Below are 20143 nucleotides of genomic sequence, written 5' to 3' on the forward strand. Positions count from 1 at the left end.
TCTGCAAAGAAACTCAAACTCTGCCTTGATTCCTGTCATACCTTCACCTTGTGTCTATATCCTCTTATCTTGCATCAGCCTGTTTTTTCAATGTTTACTCAACCAGCCAGTTAACTCATCATTGTTTTATGACTTGCATGAAGCTCAACTTTGCCCTCACTATAATTGCTTCATCTAACATGCATAGAAACTTGATGGCTTGCCATGGTCTTACACGAGTCGAATTCCTTATCCCAAGTGTCGTACAGCTGTTGGACATGATTGAGCTCGGTCTACAAATGTGCAGATGGATCATGTAGCCAGTCTCTCAGCAAGATATTTCACAAAAACGTCTTATGAGGGAAATAAAAATACTGTCTGAACAGTAGTCTGAAAATACATGTCATGTGAGTTCCCTGAGAAGGAACTTCAATGCAGGTGGAGGTCATTCGGCCCATCAAGCTTGCGCTTGTGGTTCCCATCCTTTGGTTGTTTGTCCATGTTTTATCATGTGTTTTTTTTATGCTGAGTGTCAAGCAAGGAGGCAGCAAGTACCATTTTAATATCTTTGGTATAATTCGGCCAGAGTCCAAACTACCAACCTCCCAGACTCAGCAGATGCTCTGGTCTAACCTTTACACCAGCGAGTGTGGTTCACTGTCGCGGTATAGGTGGGACAAACCCCGTTAATACTCTGGGTTTCTCTATGTTTTCTTGCTTTGACCTTTGCTGTGAGTAGGCCATCTTCTGCCGGGACCCAAAATCCTGCCGTGACCACACCAAAAGAGGAGATTTGTACGGCTTGATGGCATTTCTTGCAGAAACCTAGTTGTGGTAGCCAATGTGAAGCCCCATCGGCCGAATTTGGTGAACACGGGCAACTTTTCCTTTATGTAGTAGCAGCAAGTCACGGAAACTTTTGCAGCGTTTTGCAGTTTGCTATTTTAAAGGCTAAGTAATGTTTTCAAGTTAGAAATTAGAGGTGAGAGTATAATATGAGGGACAACAACTATTGCTTTAATGGCTCCAATTATTCCCACCTCCTTTGCTGCTGGCCGGAGGACATTTTTGGCCGAAGTCTTTCAAGAACTGGCTGGTCAGGCCAGACGTTTGATTGAAGGTTTCAGGAATTAGTAATTTGTTCAGGGTCCAGGTGACATCTCGCCTACTCTTTGCAAATTTCATTGTGGAGTCTTAAAAGTGCACCAACAACCAGTGATAGCAGAAGGGACATCTCGGTTTATCATCCATTCGGATGTACGGCACACATATTGATGCCTCGCCTGCTTGTGAAATTACAAGGTGACATGGGTTTCAAGCTGGGCTGAGATTCGAACCCAGGCTAAATAGCTGGAAGCCAAGTGTGCCTCCCTCTAAGGATTAAGCTATCTTGCTGAGCTCAGTATAAGGTGAGGTATTTGTTGGATGACTTCAACTTTATACGAACCATTATCATTTTCATTCCAGGTCTTCAAGGAGGTAGTGCACTGCCATCTCGTGTCATCCGCCATCCTTATCCACAATCTTTATTATCACCATCAACCCTTCCTAACCCAACCCTCTTACTTTCAGATTATTGTTTCAAGTGTGATTATGAAAGACACATTCCAAGTGTTTGACCAGCTTGTGATTTTGTTAAGGGCTGAAGAGAGGGAAGAGGCTGCAACCTGCCTGTCTTAAGGATGAGCAATGTCATGGCAGAGGGTGGTGTCATCAGTAAATAAATAAAGGGAGTCAGAGAGGTCGTTGATGAAGATCGGGAATCGGACTGGGCCCAGAACACTACCTTTAGGTACTCCATCAATTAAAGGGAGAGGGGATGAGAGGATCCCATTGAGAACCACACGTTGGCTTCGAGAGTAGAGGAAGTCAGTAAAGCCATGTGTAGAGGAAGCCTTCGATGCCATAATCCCTTGCTTAATGTCTCTGACTTTTGCCTCACTGCCCCCACTGTCGTTTTCGTGCCCGACGTTATATTGCTTTTCCGTGATCTTTTAGACTTTAGAGCAGTGGTTCTTAACCTTTTCAGAGGCGCCGAACCCCTCAAATTTGACCAAAAATTTCAATTTTAATTAATACAAAAACGAAAAAAAATTGCATCAAAATTCAAGAGTATATTTGTATAATAAGAAGAATAAATTCAATTTTAATTAATACAAAAATAAAAATCAAATTGCATCAAAATTCAAAAGTATATTTGGATAATAAGAAGAATTGGATCTTAATGCGATTTTTGTTCTTGTTTTTTTTGAGGCGATCTGGGAAATGCGTGGCTTTGTTTTGGCAAGGGCCACCCTCGTATCACTTTCGCATGCAAGTCTGCTCCTTTTCTTTGTTTTGATGTGCAGCAGTTTAGAAAATGCATGCTCACAGAGATACGTTGTAACGAACGGTGTGAGGATCTCAAGGGCAATTTTAGCGATGAGAGGATACCCTTCCATTTGGCAGCACCAAAACGTTGAGCATTGTTGTGCCGAAGAGTTGTTGTTGAGTCTGGCTCTGCTGAAGTTCGATGAGGTCGTCGAGGTATTGATCCTTGACATCTGCCGTTGCAACGCCGAAAGTAAATGGCTGTCTCACCCATGCTGGGTGTTGTGCTTGGTCAGGGAAATATCCATCGAATGACTTTCCCAGCTCATCCAAGTGCGTGGCAATCGCTTGCTTCAGTTCCCTTGGTATAGCAGCGCCTCCAACTTCAGAATCATCTTCAATTCCACTCACGCACTCGTCCAGTAGCGGAAAGTTCGCGAAGTTGTCCTTCTCTGTTCGCCGCCTCCACAATGATAACTTCTTTCGAAAAGCACTCAGCTTTTTTCTCAGCTTTTATGACATTCACTCCACCGCCCTGCATCTGGCAATTGAGATGGTTGAGTGCGTCGAAGATGTCAGACATGTATGCCAAGGCTCAGATGAACTTTGATTCTTCGAAATGAGTTGCATGGCGATGCTGTTGCTCTCGCAGAAACGGGGCTAATTCTACACGCAAGGCAAAAACACGCCTCAGTACCTTCCCTCGTAATAAGCACCGAACGTTAGAGTGGTATAGAAGGACTTCGAATTCAGAACCGATTTCATTGCACAGCTCTTTGAAGATGCGATGATTCGGAGCACTGCTTCGAACGTAATTCACAGTTTCAACGACGATTTTCAGAACAACGGCCAGTTCTGGAGGCAGAGTTTTTGATGCCAGTGCAGGACACCGTGCATGACGATGACATGTGGTGCATCGGCCTTCACCAGCGCTCCAAAACCGGAGTTACGCCCCAGCATGGCTGGAGCCCCGTCCGAGCAAACTGCAACACCATTTCCCACGAAAGACCATCGCTTCTGAAGAAGTCGTCCACAAGTTTCTTCATGTCAGCTGCTTTAGTCATTGTTGTGAGAGGCTTGCAGACCAGAAACTCTTCCGTGATGTCGTCTCCCTTGACATAACGCACAAATACGATGAGCTGGCTCAAATTAGAAACGTCGGTGGTCTCGTCGAGTTGAAGGCTGAATTTCGTTGGACTCGCGACTAAATTTGCAACTACCTGGGTGAGAATATCATTGCTCATATCGTCGATTCTGCTGCTGATGGTGCCATTTGAGAGTGGAACAAGACACAACTTTTCTTCAGCAGCTTTTCCAAGCATGATGTTGGCCATCTTCAATGCGGCCGGTTTGATGAGTGTTTCGCCAACGGTGTGTGGTTTGCCCTGTTTTGCGATGAGATACGCAACTTCATACGAGGCGCTGAGGATCGGTTTGTCAATTGGAGTGAAGTTGTGAACGGGAAAAGTAGCCCTTGCGTCGAATCGAGCTCTTTGGAATTTGAATTCATCTCACGTTGCGTCCTTGTACTGTCCCTCGCCATGCAATTTTATGAAGTGTTCCTGTAATTTCGCTGGTACGAGACTGGAATTGCTCAACCTCACATAGCAAAACATGCATTGAGGATGCTGAGTTCCGTCCTGCTCCATGGTATACGTGAACCCGTACTGCACGTAATCCTCCGACCATTTCCTTTTCTTACTTGACATCCTGATCCTGAAAAAAGAAGAAATAAAATTAAGTAAGACTGAAAGCAAATTATAGCAAAAATGCAATGTGTTTCGGAGGGCTTTCACCGAACCCCTGAAACTGGCTCACCGAACCCAGGTCAAGAACCACTGCTTTGGAGGAAGAAAGACTGAAAGCAGCAGTTTGACTTAGCCAGTTAATCTGTACATTTATCCGTATTCACAGGGAATTTCGTTTTCATTGGCAGACCATTATACTGACTTAACCTTCTCTGCTTTCTTCCTTTACTTGATTTTTTTTTCCATTTCTTTCTTTACCCAATTTTATTGTGGAGTGGTTGGTTAGGTAGCTAATTGGATTGCAAACTGGCTTAGTGTTAGGAAGCAAAGAGTGGCTGTGAGTGGGAGGATGTCTTGCTGGAAGGATGTAAGTAGTGGGGTACCTCAGGGATCAGTACTCGGACCAATTCCATTAATTATTTACATCAATGATTTGGAAAGTGGGATGAAGAATAGGATTTCCAAATTTGCAGATGACACAAAGCTTGGAGGTAAGGTGGATTGGAGAGGGGTTGGTGATCAGATTCAGGAAAGTATTGATACTTGCATTGATTGGGAAAAAGATTGGCAGATGGAGTTTAACCTGAACAAGTGTAAGTTGTTGGGGATGGGAAAGAACAATGAAAATAGAGATTACAGGATGCAAGGGGTAATTTTGGAGCGTGTCACACAGGAGAAGGATCTCGGGGTGGTAATAGATATGGGAGGTAAGCAGGCAGCACAGTGCCAGGCAGCCATAGGTAAAGCAAATGGGGTTTTAGGTTTATTCGGAGAGAATCAATTATAAATGAAAAGAGGTGGTGTTAACATTGTACAGGAATTTAGTGAGGGCCACATATAGAATATTGTGTGCAGTTTTGGTCACCACAACTCAGGAGGGACATAGATGCCGGAGAGAGGGTTCAGCGCAGGGCTGCTAAATTGATTCTGGGCCTAGCTAGACTTAGCTATGAGGAGCTGTTAGGAGACGGAGCTGTCAGAAGAAGGAGACAGGGCTTTATTCACGAGAAAGGAGTCAGTTACGAGGAGATTTGATAGAGATGTTTAAGATAATGAAAGGTATCGATAAAATAAGTGCAGATGAATTATTCAACGGAGTAGATAGTGATCGGACCAGGGGCCATAGCCTGAGAGTAAAGAGGAGGAGAATTATGACGGTAGCAAGGCAGGGGACTTTCACTCAGAGAGTAGTTAATGCATGGAATGGTCTCCCTGGAAAGGTAGTGGCAGCAGAAAACGTAGATAAGTTTAAATTAGAATTAGATAGGTACCTGGAAGTTATGGAGATCGAGGGGTTTAGGGATTTGGCAGGACTTTTCGGTTGTTTGAGCATTTATGGGTAATTGTTTGCATGTGTACGGAGTGTTGGTGGGGGTCTCATCAAAGGCATTGTGTGTTGATGATGTGTGCTTTTGTAACCAAGCCCATGCCCAACCCCCCACGGGGAAAGAAAAAAAAAACTTCAAAAAAAAAACAACACAAAAACGCTTTACCAAAAATAAATAAATAAATAAATATTCTTACATTTTCTTCTCTTGATCTTGTGTTGATGAATTAGTGTGGTGTTGATGTGGCGCAGGTATGATGGCCTGAATGACATCCACATGTGTCTAATTTCCTTGTATTGTAATTCTTTGTTTCTTTGGATTTTTGTATTTTTTTTCTCCTTTTCTTTCTCGATTCCTTTTGGTGTTTAGTTTGATGTTGTTCATTCATATTTGGGTTTTAATTGTTGTTGACGTTCCTGATGAAGCTCTGCACAGGTGCATCCGACCAAATATCTACGCGCGTCATTTCCTAATGGAGCCTCTGATGAAGTGCCGTGACTCGTGTTTCCTCACAATAACCATCGTATTTATTTATTGGAAAACTTCACGTAGGTGAATTATGATGGATATAATTTCTCCATGAAAAGAAATCATGCGATTATCTTGGTCGGTTATCCTAAACTTTACTCTGTATATGTTTTTTCCTGACACAGATTGATAAACCAGATTTTTGGGTTCCATATTGAATTTATAACCAATTGGGGTTGAGGATGCACTGAATGAAAATATTGTATTTGTTCTTATTCCATCATTATAAGCACCATCAATCAAATCACAGTGAATTAATACCGAATTTATGCCTGAGGATATTTGAATGACCTTGTCATTGTAAAACGTCCCATTAGTTTCAATCTTTTTTGAGGAGAAACCCAATAACTCTCTAAATGAATTATCAATTGTGAAATCAACCTTGGAGTTATTTTTAAGTTTAATCGTTGATTTTGAAGTATGTTTTTGAATATCTATAACAATATTTTTTGGTTCATCGCCCTGTTCTTCCTCAGGCGAGCAATTTTGGAAGATATTTGAGAAATCTCATATGCTCCGGGTGAAACTTCCTACTTTTACCAGATAGACTAACCCTATAATCAAGAGAGTCCAGCGATCAATATATACTCTATCATCCTTATTTTTCATATCCAATGGTTTATCAAAATACTTTGATTCATCCCTCACAGTTGAACCTCGTTTTCCATCTTTTGAGAGAAGAAACATTAATCTCGGAGTTAGTTTAACAGGGGTTGAGCAGAACTCAAGAACCTTAATTCATCATTAAATATCAATCCCTTTTCTTGAACAAGATGAAATATTGCTGGTTGTTCTGTTGGAATGAGTCCTGCTTTGGTTTTTGAATCTGCTGAATATTCATTGTTTTGAAGAGCCTTCACAATATAATCAGGGGTTGATTGATCTCTTCGAGTTGTTGAAATAATCCATCATCATATTCTAATTCTCTTTCATGCTCTAATTCTTCCTCCGTCATTTTATTTGGCTGATCTTTTAACATTTGAAGTTTTTTAGGAGTATATTCTATTGTGGGAACTGTGGAAGCATCTATAATTTTTTCTTGGGAAGTTTTTAAAAGTGGTTTAAAAAATTTATCTTGTTTTCTTTCATATGCTTCTTCACCCATTAATTTCTGCCTGCATTTCTTCTTCATGTCTTCCTGTTATTTTACAACTTTTGAAACCAACTATTGATGCTCCTTAAATCTTCTTGCTCTTTCTTTTGCATCCATTTATTTATTGGAAAATATCATTCACTGAATTTTCAAGGTCCACAGGGAAATTTTCCTTTTCTTAATCATCCAAGTAGATGTGTTCAAATAAATCCTTTTCTTTAAATATTTCATCAAATTCTTTATTAACATTAATACGAGTTGTAATTTCTTCTTCACTAATACTTGTATCTTTGCTTTTCATACGTTTGCGTTGAGTTTCTTCATCAACATCAAAACCGAATGATAAAATCTTAACCCCATTACCACTCAGATGTTTAATAATTTGTCTCATTCCTTCTGGATTTGTTTCTAATATCCCAAGACCACCAGATTTTTTTTTCTTTCACTCACTCTTATAATTTGAATATTTTGTTGTACGAAGAGAAACCTCCTCAAATATTTGGCCTTCATTCCTCAATCGCATATGTTCCTCTACTGAAATAGAGTAATAATCTTCACCTTCTACTTCTCCAGGTCTGATTGCTCTCGTTGATACAATACGAACTACATGGTGCTTTTTAAGCAAATTTACAATATTTTCATTTGTACTATTCAAGAACCTTGATTTATGAAAGTTTTTTTTCCAGAGGCAGATTTACCCACAAGTTTTATAATAATAGTTGCCATTTATATCTGTAATTGTTTATAAAATAAAAATATATATCCCTTAATATCTCATCTTGTTTTACAACAATATATTTATATTTTTCAGTCGTGTGCTTCATATAATCCCCAAATCCCTTTTTACTTCGTAATGTTGAACAATTGTCTCTCCAAAAATTGTTTATATTGTGACGTCCACGGGAATTGAACAGTCCCGCCAACGTAGAATGAGCCGAAATGATGGAGGCGGTTTATTTGTTTATAACCCAAACATGGCGGTTCTAATCGCTCTACCGCAAACGGGACGAGGAAGGTGGCACGAGTCACTTTTCACTGAGTTGATGATGTTTATTTGTTTTTATTATTACCAGAAATAACAAGACTCGGCAAGAAGAGGGATCCGGGGCGATTCGACGGGATGGTGTGGGATCGGGCGTGGGGAAAAACACAGACAATTCCAATGAATATACAGATCTCAAACCTCTAAGGCGCCAAGTTCACACATACACACACACACGCACACACACAAAACGTAGCTATTTCTGGTGGTCAGGTTGGACCGTGGTGTGGACGCAACTGTCCCTGGATCGGCGTCGGACGAGCTGGCCTTGCTCTCGTCAGGGGGGCAGGAGAAACCGTGGTGCTGTCGACCTCCTGGTCTTGGCCCAAGTCTGCTCACAGCCGCCAGGGAACCAGTTCTGGCGCCAAGTTGCGAGCAGGAGAGGGAGGCAGGTCCGCCCGCCGTTCGACCCCGTACTCCGAGTCAGCAGAACCCCAGAGCCAACCAAGGTGAGGCACGAGGCTCAGCAAGGCTCCAAGACACGATCAAGAACACGATCGATTCAGCACAACCACAAGGACGCTCTCTGCCGCCACAGGGAACCACACCAAAAAAAACACGATCGTTCTGGTTGTAATCTTCTTCCTCTTCCTTTTCGACCCCGAACAGAACCTTTTTATCCTTGGTCCTCGTCACTTCCAATCGAGCCGTTGATTGGCCCACCGCCATCGCCTTCCGCCAATTGTGATCACGGGGCGGAGCCATCCGCTGCACTGTCCTGTGACGTCACGGCCAGTCTCCAGAGAATACCAAAAGGGGTTTACGCAGACACACTTACCCTATCCCGTGTCCCTATCTAATTACGTGACAATTATCATTCCCCCCTTGAAGAAATGAACATTTACTAGACAACTTATCACCACTGAATTGCTACTTATTACATCGAGATCCTGGTAAACTCGAACAGCATGGCATACCTAATTAAACATCCTAATTACCCTTTGAATGCATACCCCCCCCTCAAACGTAACAATATCTATTGAATTTAACTTGAATAAAATAAAAGTATGAGCATTGTTTTTTATTGAGCGACAAGAGAGTTGAAAGTATAATTGACTAAGATAAATACAATTACATGAAGAATGTCTCCCTCTTGTGTGGTAGCTATCCATTACCGTTTGGTTTCTCTCATTAACACAATCATCAAAGATAACAAGGTTCTTTTTTGATTTATCCAAATATTGGGGAGAAGGTATATCATCCGTATTATTCTGAAGAATACAAGTTATCGTTTTTGATTTCTTTTTATGTCTCTGTGTATCACAAAATAGTTGTATTATATCTTCAATGTTGTAATCATTTCGTTTGTTTTGAAGTTGAAATAAACCGATTATATCTTCTTTTTGAAGACCAGCATTAAAACCTTGTGAGAGTAGTTGTTAGTCAGGTTTAAAGCTTGACTTTGTGAAAATTATTAAATTATCATAATCTAAAAAGTTGGGAGTAAGGAGCATCTTTAAAAGTAAGCAGGGTTTTCCACATCCGCTTGAACCAACTATAAGACATCTTCATGAATTTGGAAGATTTTTATGGTTGTTAAATTTTATCTTATTTTCCCAAATGGGTAAAAAAAATCATTTATTTATATATTTGGAAAACAGGTTATTTAATTTTTTATTGGCTTTTTTAGAAACTATGTTTTAATCTAAGTTCAGCTTTAATTTCAAGATTATCCATTATTTTATTTATACAATATCTTGTGTTGATATTTCCATGAAAATGACAATCGTTAATAATATAAATCATCAATCCACGAAACATGGTCGTCATTTGTTCAGTCTCTTCTCTTGTAAGAAAAGGTGTATTATCACCCTCATACTTTACATTCATTTCTTGAATCAATCTTGTAAAGTAATTCATTTTTGGTGTAAATCGCAAAGAATTATATTCCTTTTTATATTTTTTATTATCATTAATTAGAAAATAATCACAGAACATCCATTGTTTCTTGGCTTTTGACTCTGTGTTTAATCCCTGTCTTTCACATGCAGGACAATTCTCAAATTTGTCATGTGGAGAATCAGGAAATTCAAGAGGCTCAAAATCTAGGAAACTATTCATATTTATAAAGTAAAACTTTACTTCAAATAAAATTCATCTTCGGTACTTTCATTGGTGCTTTCACAATCATCTATAAAACTACTTTCATAACTATCGTTTGAACACAAACTCTCGGTATCATAACTGTCTTCTGTTCCAACAGATATACTATCATCACTCTCATAATCTTCAAAATCTTCAGTTGACTAATGACTCGTATTTAATTAGTAAAAAAACATTACCATCTATATCTATATACTTTTTTCATTAACAGAATCAACTACGACATTTTTTATGTTAAAGGTAATTTTAAAATGGTCCTTAACTACTATTGAACAAAATGTCATTTCACCTGATATATTAACATCCTTTATTTCATCAGGATTTACATCTTTAGGGTTGTTGAAAAAAATAGAAATTTCTCCTTGCAAATTGCAGATGGTCTTATTTTTTCTTTCTAAAGCTTCATCCATGAGGTTTTTCTTTTTATCTTGCCAAAACGAAGTTTTTGCAAGATATGTTAGTCAGCTTGTATGCTTTTTTTTTTTTTTTTTTTTGTCTGTAATCACGTATAAAAAATTCTGCAGAGCACAGTTATCATCGGAAATTTTTGTAACTTCACATATCAGAGGCCTATAGAGGTCCCCTTCAGTGTACAAAATTTTGAAGGTCAAGGTCAAAGGTCAAGGTCACTTTGGCGCAAATCAGGAGAGTCGACGAAACCCTTATTTTTTGAGTAATTTTGATCGGATCGTCTTCAAACTTCATGGGAATATAGTTCATGGTCTGGCGCTCAGCTGATTAATTTTTGGTGGCGATTGGACTTGACCTTCATATGTTTTTTTTATTTTTTATTTTTTGGTCTGTAATCACGTATAAATCGCTCTGCAGAGCACAGTTTTCATTGGATATTTTTGTAACTTCGCATATCAGAGGCCTATAGAGGTCCCTTTCAGCGCATAAAATTTTGAAGGTCAAGGTCAAAGGTCAACGTCACTTTGTCACAAATCAGGGGAGTCGACAAAACCATTATTTTTTGAGTAATTTTGATCGGATCGTCTTCAAACTTCAGGGGAATATAGTTCATGGTCTGGCGCTCAGCTGATTAATCTTTGGTGGCGATTGGCCTTGACCTTCATGGTTAGCGCCTCAGGTCAAACATATTTGACCCCAAGGTCAAATTTTCAAGTTTTACGAACCATATCGTGTAGTACCTCAAATTGAACACCTCGATGAGTGCTTTCGAGATATGTCAAGCTTGAGACATTCTGACGTCATTTGGTGACGTTATGAGGTAAACGCATATTTTTCATGGTTACTCTGTAGAACGATTCTCATCAGAATCTCTCGTAGGCAGATATTCCTCAAGGAGTCACTCCTGGTGGATAGCAGCTCTGTTCACCTCAGTGTGACCTTAAAGAAGTCACACGTGGTCACCTTTTGGCAAGATACGGGTCACCCTGCGGGTGACATTGGTTTATTTGATACTTTTTCTTGTTTCATTGCTTTTTCTAGTTATCCCCCGCCACGTGGCGGTAGGGGGATATTGTTATCACGCAGGTCGTCCGTCCGGCTGTCCGTCCGTCCGTCCGTTCGGCTGGCTGGGCGTCAACATTTATAGCTGTGAGTGCAATAACTCATAAACTGTTCACCATATCGATTTGAAATTTGGGTCACACATGTACCACCTGAAAAGGAAGAACCTATTGATTTTTGGCGTGGTCGGATCCAAGATGGCCAACTGGGGTGGCCATCTTGAAAAAATGTTTTTTCGCCATATCGATTTGAAATTTGGGTCACACATGTACCACCTGAAAAGAAAGACCCCTATTGATTTTTGGTGTGGCCGGATCCAATATGGCCGACTGGGGCGGTCCGTCCGTCCGGCTGGCTGGCTGGGCGTCAACATTTATATCTGTGAGTGTGATAACTCATAAACTCTTTGCCATATCGATTTGAAATTTGGGTCACACATGTACCACCTGAAAAGGAAGAACCCTATTAATTTTGGGCATGGCCAGATCCAAGATGGCCGACTGGGGCGGTCCGTCCTGCTGGCTGGCTTGGCATCAACATTTATAGCTGTGAGTACGATAACTCATAAACTGTTCACCATATCGATTTGAAATTTGGGTGACACATGTACCACCTGAAAAGGAAGAACCCTATTCATTTTGGGCATGGCCGGATCCAAGATGGCCGACTGGTGTGGCCATCTTGAAAAAAATATTTTTTGCCGTATCGATTTGAAATTTGGGTCACACATGTACCACCTAAAACGGAAGAACCCTCTTGATTTTGGGCGTGGCCGGATCCAAGATGGCCGACTGGGGCGGCCATCTTGAAAAAAAAGTTTTTTTGTAATAAATGGAAAACCGCTTATTTGATTTCAATTGTTTTTCAATGGCGGGGGATTCCCCATCTCTGATGGTATATTTATTTTGAATATATTGCCAGAAGGAGAGGAGAAACTTTTGTTAGAGATACTTTAATTTCTATTCTTCCACATATACTAAAAGCCCTTCCACTGAAGGAAATTGAAGAACTCTTATTATTATTCACCATAATTGTTTTTATCCAATTGTTGTTATATTTATCTTTCTTCAATTTTTCATCCTCGACATATTTCTCAGTATCTTTGACAAATGAAGAGGTTGATTGAAACTTGTCTTCTGTGTCTTGATGCATTGTATTTATTAAGTGAAAAAAGTTGGAGGATAAAATGGTTTTAAGCACAGATTCACCTACAAATTAAATGGAATTTCATCAAGAAAATTTTATTTTAAGCAAAGTTTTCTTATATAAATATGGTGAATACAACGTACTGCGATGTTTGTAATCATGAATATAAATGTTATAAAAAACACCTTCAAACCAACAAACATACATTCAATCTTTTCAGACAAATATCTCCACTTGACCAAGAAACAAAACATTGTGATAGATGTGAAAATGATATTCTTGAATTTTTTTTAAAAAATAAACACCTTCAATCACGCAAACACAAGAAAAATGAAGAACGGGAAGGTGCCACTAAATTCTCCATTGAAAACACTGATGGGGCATTTAAAGGACATATAAAAATAAGATTGTTTCGCTTTCAAGACCCTGGACCATCTTCAATCATGGAAGCTGTTGATGTGGTTAAACAAAGTATTGAAACTATAATTAAAAACACATTAAGTGAAATGAAAAGTTTTAAGTTTTATATGGGAGTAAAATTGAATTTGGTAAGAGAAGGTGATGAAACTACTCCCGATATGAAGACAAACCCTCACTTTATCTCATCATTTCAAGATTTTGTAAGATGTGATGTTTACGATGAACTCCAGAGACAAGAACAAGATGTTGATAACACTGTAGTAGGTAGTGGATTTGCTATAACAAAAATAATCTTTTTAGATATACACATCTTAAAATCAGATCCTCTTCAAGCTTCTTCTTATATTGATTTACCAAAAGAGATAAAATTTAAGAAAGCAGTTGTTAATATTCAAAACAAAGATAATAAATGTTTTCTATGGTCTGTTCTTGTTCATCGACATCCTCCACAATGGAAACCTGAAAGGGTTGAACATTATAAGAAATACGAGAATACATTCAATGTTAAAGATTTAAAGTTTCCAATGTCATTGAGAGATATTCCTCAATTTGAGAAAATGAATAATCTATCTGTTAATGTATCTGGATTAAAGTATACAAACAAAATTCAGATATTAAAAATTTCAAACAACAATAAAAATGATGAAAAACACATTGACCTTCTCGACTTTACTTCAAAGGAAAAATCACATTATGCTTTCATCAAAAATTTATCAAGATTAACCAAATCACAACTATTCAAGAGAAAATGTAAAACGTATCCTTGAAAGAGATGTCTCAACTCCTTTCGTACAAAAGAACGATTAAATCAACATTCAAAATATTGTAGTAATCATAAATCAGCCTTAATCAATTTACCAAAAGCAGGTTCAAACACATCATACAAAGATTTAAACAAATCTATAAAACATCCGTTTGTGATATATTCTGATTTTGAAAGTATCCTTTAAAAGATAGATACTGTTTCTCCAAATCCAAATAAATCATACACAAACAAATATCAAAAACATACTCCTTGTGGTTTCTGTTATTATATCAAATCATCTGTTGGTGATGAATACAAAAAGTTAGAACTTTATAGAGGAGAAGATGCCTCAGAGGAGTTTGTAAGACGATTGGAAAAAGACTGCATAAGATGAAGAGAAATAATGGTTAAAACCTATAAAGCAATGTCATTAACAAAGGGAGAGAAAAAGGAATTTAGAAAGAACAGTATCTGTCATATTTGTCAGGAGAAAATTGAGGGAGAGGTCAAAATTCGGGATCATTGTCATCTTACTGGAAAATATAGAGGTCCAGCTCATTTCCATTGTAATCTTAATTACAAGCCCCCAAACTTTATTCCTGTCTTTCTTCACAACAATGCTCACTATGACACACATCTATTTATAAATGAACTTTCAAAGACATCTGGAGATATTTCTGCCATTCCTCACACAGATTAAAAATACATCTCATTCACAAAAACAATTCATACATCCCCCATAACCCATATCACATTTCTTGACGCATACAAGTTTATGGAAAGTCCATTATCTAACTTCGCATCAAATATTAAAAACTTACCGAATCTTAAGTCACATTTCTCAAATCAAGAAGAGATTGATCTCTTATCACAAAACGGAATATATCCATATGACGACATGGATTCATTTGAGAAGTTTAAAGAAACACAACTTCCTTCAAGGGAAAGTTTCCATCGCAAGTTAAATAAAACTCATATTTCCGATAGAGATTATACACAAGTTAAAAAGGTTTGGGAGAAGTTTAATATATAGAATCTTTGAGAATATCATGATTTGTATCTTAAAACTTATGTATTGTTATTGGCTGATGTGTGAAACTTTTAGAATCGTCTGTCATAATAAAAATTCTTATGGATTAGACCCCGCTCACTATGACATGGCCCGGGTTTGGCTTGGAGTGCTATGTTAAAAATGACAAAACCGAATTTGGAATTAATCAGTGATATAGATATGCTTTTAATGATAGAGAAGGCTAAAAGAGGAGGAATATCTCAAGTATGTTCCAAGAGGTATGCTAAAGCAAATAACAAATATCTTCCTGATTATAATAAGAATGAGGATAACTCTTAACTGATGTATTATGATGCTAACAATTTGTATGGGTGGGCTATGTCTCAATCTTTACCTTATTGAAAACTTAAATGGGTTAAAGAAAAACATTATGAAAAAGTTTTACAACACATTGTTGTCTCCTCTCAAAAAGAATTGGATGAAGCTGAAGTTGAATATTATTTTGAGGTTGATTTAAAATATTCAGAACTTCATCACAAACATGAAGACCTCCCTTATGCCCCTGATAAAGAAAGTCCAAGAAAAGAATGGTTGAGGGATTACCAACAGTCATTTAATATAAAAGGTAAATCTCCAGAAAAACTACTTACAACATTAAATGATAAAGAAAGTTATGTTTTACATCAAAGGAACTTGAGACAATATTTATCTGCTGGGTTGAGAGTGAGAAAAATTCATCGGATTTTGAAATTTAAACAAAGTCATTGGTTAAAGAAGTATATTGATTTTAATACAAAAAGGAGAACAGAAGCAAAAACAGATTTTGAGAAGGACTTTTATAAATCAATGAATAATGCTGTATTTGGAAAGACTATGGAAAATGTTAGGAATCGACAAAACATAAGACTTGCTACATCTTGGAAACAGGCTTCAAAGTTAATTAATAGACCAAGTTTTGAACGAGCAGAGGTGTTTTCAGAGAACTTTTGTGCTATTCATCTAAAAAAAGAGAGGATTGAAATGGATAAACCTATTTATATAGGAACAACAATTCTTGACTTGTCAAAGTCGTTAATGTATGACTATTACTATAATAATTTAAAATCAAAGTATAAGGATAATGTGTCATTGTTATTTATGGATACAGATAGTTTTATATGAGAAATTAAGACAAGTGATGTTTCTGAATATATGATTGATAATATTGATATATATGATACAAGTAATTATAAGTCAGGTGATGTGTTGTTTTCATCAAATAATAAAAAGGTTATTAGTAAGTTTAAAGATGAATTGGGTGGGAAGGTCATGAGTGAATTTATAGGATTGAGATCAAAGTCTTATGCTTTTACGTGTATTGATAATAATAACATTGAAAGGTGTGATAAGAAGCTAAAGGGAATAAAGAAAAATATAATCAAGGAAATAATAAACTTTAAACATTATTACAACTGTTTAACCTTAAAGAAGGAAGTGTACAGAAAAATGAATACAATAAGAAGTTATAAACATCAATTACATACATAAGAGAAATAAGAAAGCATTAGGAGCTTTTGATGATAAAAGATATATTTTAGAGAATGGAATCAATAGTCTGCCTTATGGTTATCAGTATGTGTTAAGATATTGGATTGGGAATTTTAACAGGCTACCGCCGTCTTTTTACTGATTTATAAATGATAGAACCAAGCAATAACCAAACCAAAGAGTGGAGATGTAATCAGCCTTGGTATTTAAATTGGAAACATAAAGAATGTGAGAAATATCAAATTAGTATTATTGAAGAAATAACTGAGGTAAAAGTAGATAAAACAAATAAGCTGATAAATTTAATTACAAATAAGTTGGAGGATGTAAAGAAAAAAAATATCCTTGAATGGACTGAAAACTTTGATGGTTATCAATTGAACAATGGAAAAACAATTTACTACAATCTCAAAATGATATGTGGCTCAGGAGGTGGTCAAATAAGAGCATTAAGAGAAGTTTATAATTTCATTTCTGCTCAACAAAGACACTTCTACCAAGAACCAAGTTCCAAGTTATTCTTCGTGAATATACTTGATGGAAATGAATGTTATAAGAAAATTAAATTATCCCCTAAAGTAGAACATGGGCAAATATTCATTGGTTCGCTCTTTGAGTGGAATGAAAATATAAAAGGACTGTGATTATGTTGGGGGGAAGAAGTGCTTTAATCAGAAGGCTCAATCTTTCATAGTCTCAATTTTGCATTTGCTTGTATGGGAGGGAAGGGCGATATGTGGGGAGAAAATCTAGTCTCCTCTTTTGGGCTTTTGGAGCTTGAGTCAGAAAGTTTTTCCCTTTTCCCCCATTCATTTGAATGGGAGTCCCAGAAACCCCATTTATCGTTTACTGCTCTCCATGTTGTATTGTTTCTGGAAGTTTACTCCACACTTCCTTCTGTTGTAGCATTTTCTCTATGTTGATAATTTCCACCCATTTGTTACCAAACAATTTTAATGGTCATTGTCTTTTCAACGATTAACTTCTTTGGGTTCTCTTTATACATTTTATGGTCAATCATGTCCAGAATTGCTTCCATGTGTTAGTTAGACTGGGAGTTCCTCTTGATCATCCTCTTCCATTAATCTGTTGATGATTTGCCAAACCTCTTTCAGTTTTTTTTGTTGTAAGTATTGATCTTAATTCAACTGCTGTTAACTAATTCACAGGTATTTGATTTGTTAAGATCTAACCAGTCATTTATAATTTGTTGTGGGGTGTCTGTAACTGGGCGTTTATGCCCATAATTTTGTATCCTCACATTCTAACACACACATACACACATACACACATACACATACACACATGCAATACAAAATCTAACCCAACACATAGTATATAATAAATGCTTCTTGTAAACCACCCACGTCTTGATTTAATCTTCTGAGTTTACGTACCTGGTGAAAGCATTTTACAAGTTAACAAAATGAATTTGTCTTGAAGAAGGAAGGTGCTTGAGAAGTGATAATAAAATACACATTCATTTCCTACATTGAATATGAGTGAGGTACCCATGCTACACACAGGTTGGAGGCAAAAAGCTTTAAAAAAAAAAGTGTGAAATTTTATGAAAATTTCCACCCACTTGAGGACATGTGCAGGGACCTCAAAAGCTACCCAGAAAATTTGGTTGGGCTGGCCCCAAAACTGGGGGAGCTGTAGTGCTGTGTAACATCAATGTACCTTTAATGAAGCTGATAACAATGATGATGCTGATAGTGTTGGTTGGGGAGGGGGATTGGCTCTTATATGCCATGATGAAGGAAATGGGTTTTTTACAGAAAAATAGCAAAAAGTCTAAAGCGAACATGGTGTGATGTTGATGGAAAAAGTCTATACACGGATATAGACAATGCAGAAACGGTGAATGCCGAAGCTCCGAATGTGTCTACACGCGGACAATTTAATTCACTGCAAAACTTCTTGATCGACTGGATTCCTCGTTTGTTTTTCATCTTTGGGAGAAAGATCGGTGTTGTATTGAGGTGGAAACGCAAAATCTCTATTGTATTGAGATATTACCGAACCAGCAAATTTTTCCACATGCAGTTCATGGCGAAACTGCTAATGCTGAACCTGTGAATGTGGGGAGATATATATATATATATATATATATATATATATATATATATATATATATATATATATATATTCAGATTCTGATGGGTGGAAACTCAAATTCATAATTATATCGATAAATTTATGAAACCTCCCACCTACCTTCGGACACCCGCTGAGACCCCAAAATGGTCACACAGAAAGTTTGGCACGGCCAGCCCCAAAACTGAGGGAGTAGTTTGGGGACAGACAGACACTCTTGCTTTATTATATAGATGGAAACAGCATATCTAATTCTGCAATTAAAGCACAGTAATATATGCTCTGGCTACCCAAAGTTTTGGGCCAATGTACTCAAGTTTTAAATGAATCATCCCTACCTGCATCTGCACATTCTCCCACAATCCAAAGTACCATGTACATTTCTTGTCAAGGTGTGCAGCGGATGTTGGAACTCAGTTATAATCAAGATGCCACGAGGTAAAGAAGTAACAGACATTCAATGGGGAATAGTTATTTGAGTGCCACAGCTTTGCACCATTTCTGTCACATTCAACCTTCCCAAGTCAACTGTGGTTAATGTTATTGGGAAATTGAAGACGGTGGGAAATGGCACAGGCAGGCCAAAATTATTCTTTCCTGATATCTGTCAAAACAAACTGTTCATGAGAGGGTTCGAGCCTGTGTTTGTTTCCAAGGATGGAACAACACCCCATTAGGAATTTAATTTCTGTACATGGATGTGAATCGGTATCCCTCAAGATATGCTTACTGTCTCAATACTTAATGATCATATGTATCGTTTAAACTCTTTTCACTTATTCATTTAGTAGGCAATCCAAACTCCAAATTCCTGCTCTAACCTACAGGGCACCGCATTCTGCCCTCAAAGAACTGATGTTAACTTGCAGCCATATGCTGCATATGCCTGGTGTTAGCTTCATGGTTAGGGTGGTGGGCTTGGGATCCTAGGGTCCTGAGTTAAAATCCTGCTTTTCTGTTGAATTAATACTAGATGCAGTTGATTCGGCTTGTCATCCTTCTGAGGTCAGCAAAATGAGTACCAGCTTGCTTGGATGATTGAGCCATTTGAGTATCCTGTGTTGAAGTGGTGACCGTCCAGGATTGTGCCCAATAGTCCAGGAGACTGCTTTGGCAGCACTGATGTTCTGTTCAAAGTATGCTCCTGATGGATGGATGGATGTGCTGCATATGAATGACAATGATAGTGACTTATTTGTTTTGGCACTTTATGTCAAAAGAGATAGCCGATATTATTGGACCAAAAAGATAGTCAATAGTGTTACGGCTGTGGAAATTCGCATTACACCATAAAGGGCCCTCAGGTGAGATATCTCCATAGGTACATGTGTAGTTAGCCCAAACCCGTTTTATAGAGGGAATTTATGTGATCCATCCGGGCTGCGACGCTTTGAGTTAGCCATTTTTCTGTTCTATCTTTTATTTCAAACAAACAGCATCTCAACAACCACGCCATCCCCACCACAGCGCCAACCACACTACAACGACACCACCTCCACCACCTATGCTACCACATCATCGCTTCTACAACCATTCGCAAACACCACCACCTTCACCTTTACCTTCACAACTTCATCCCACATCATCAC

At 37.9% G+C, this 20143-nt stretch overlaps 1 protein-coding gene across 2 annotated transcripts in view; it reads left to right on the plus strand.

Moving 5' to 3' along the window:
* LOC147013837 (voltage-dependent L-type calcium channel subunit alpha-1D-like) overlaps nucleotides 1-20143 on the plus strand; it is a 283507-nt gene that overhangs the window by 93496 nt on the left and 169868 nt on the right. The window lies entirely within an intron of this gene.

Source organism: Eptatretus burgeri, chromosome 13, assembly GCF_056783735.1.
Source record: "Eptatretus burgeri isolate ZD-2024b chromosome 13, Ebu_testis_v1, whole genome shotgun sequence".
NCBI classification, from domain to species: Eukaryota; Metazoa; Chordata; class Myxini; order Myxiniformes; family Myxinidae; genus Eptatretus; species Eptatretus burgeri.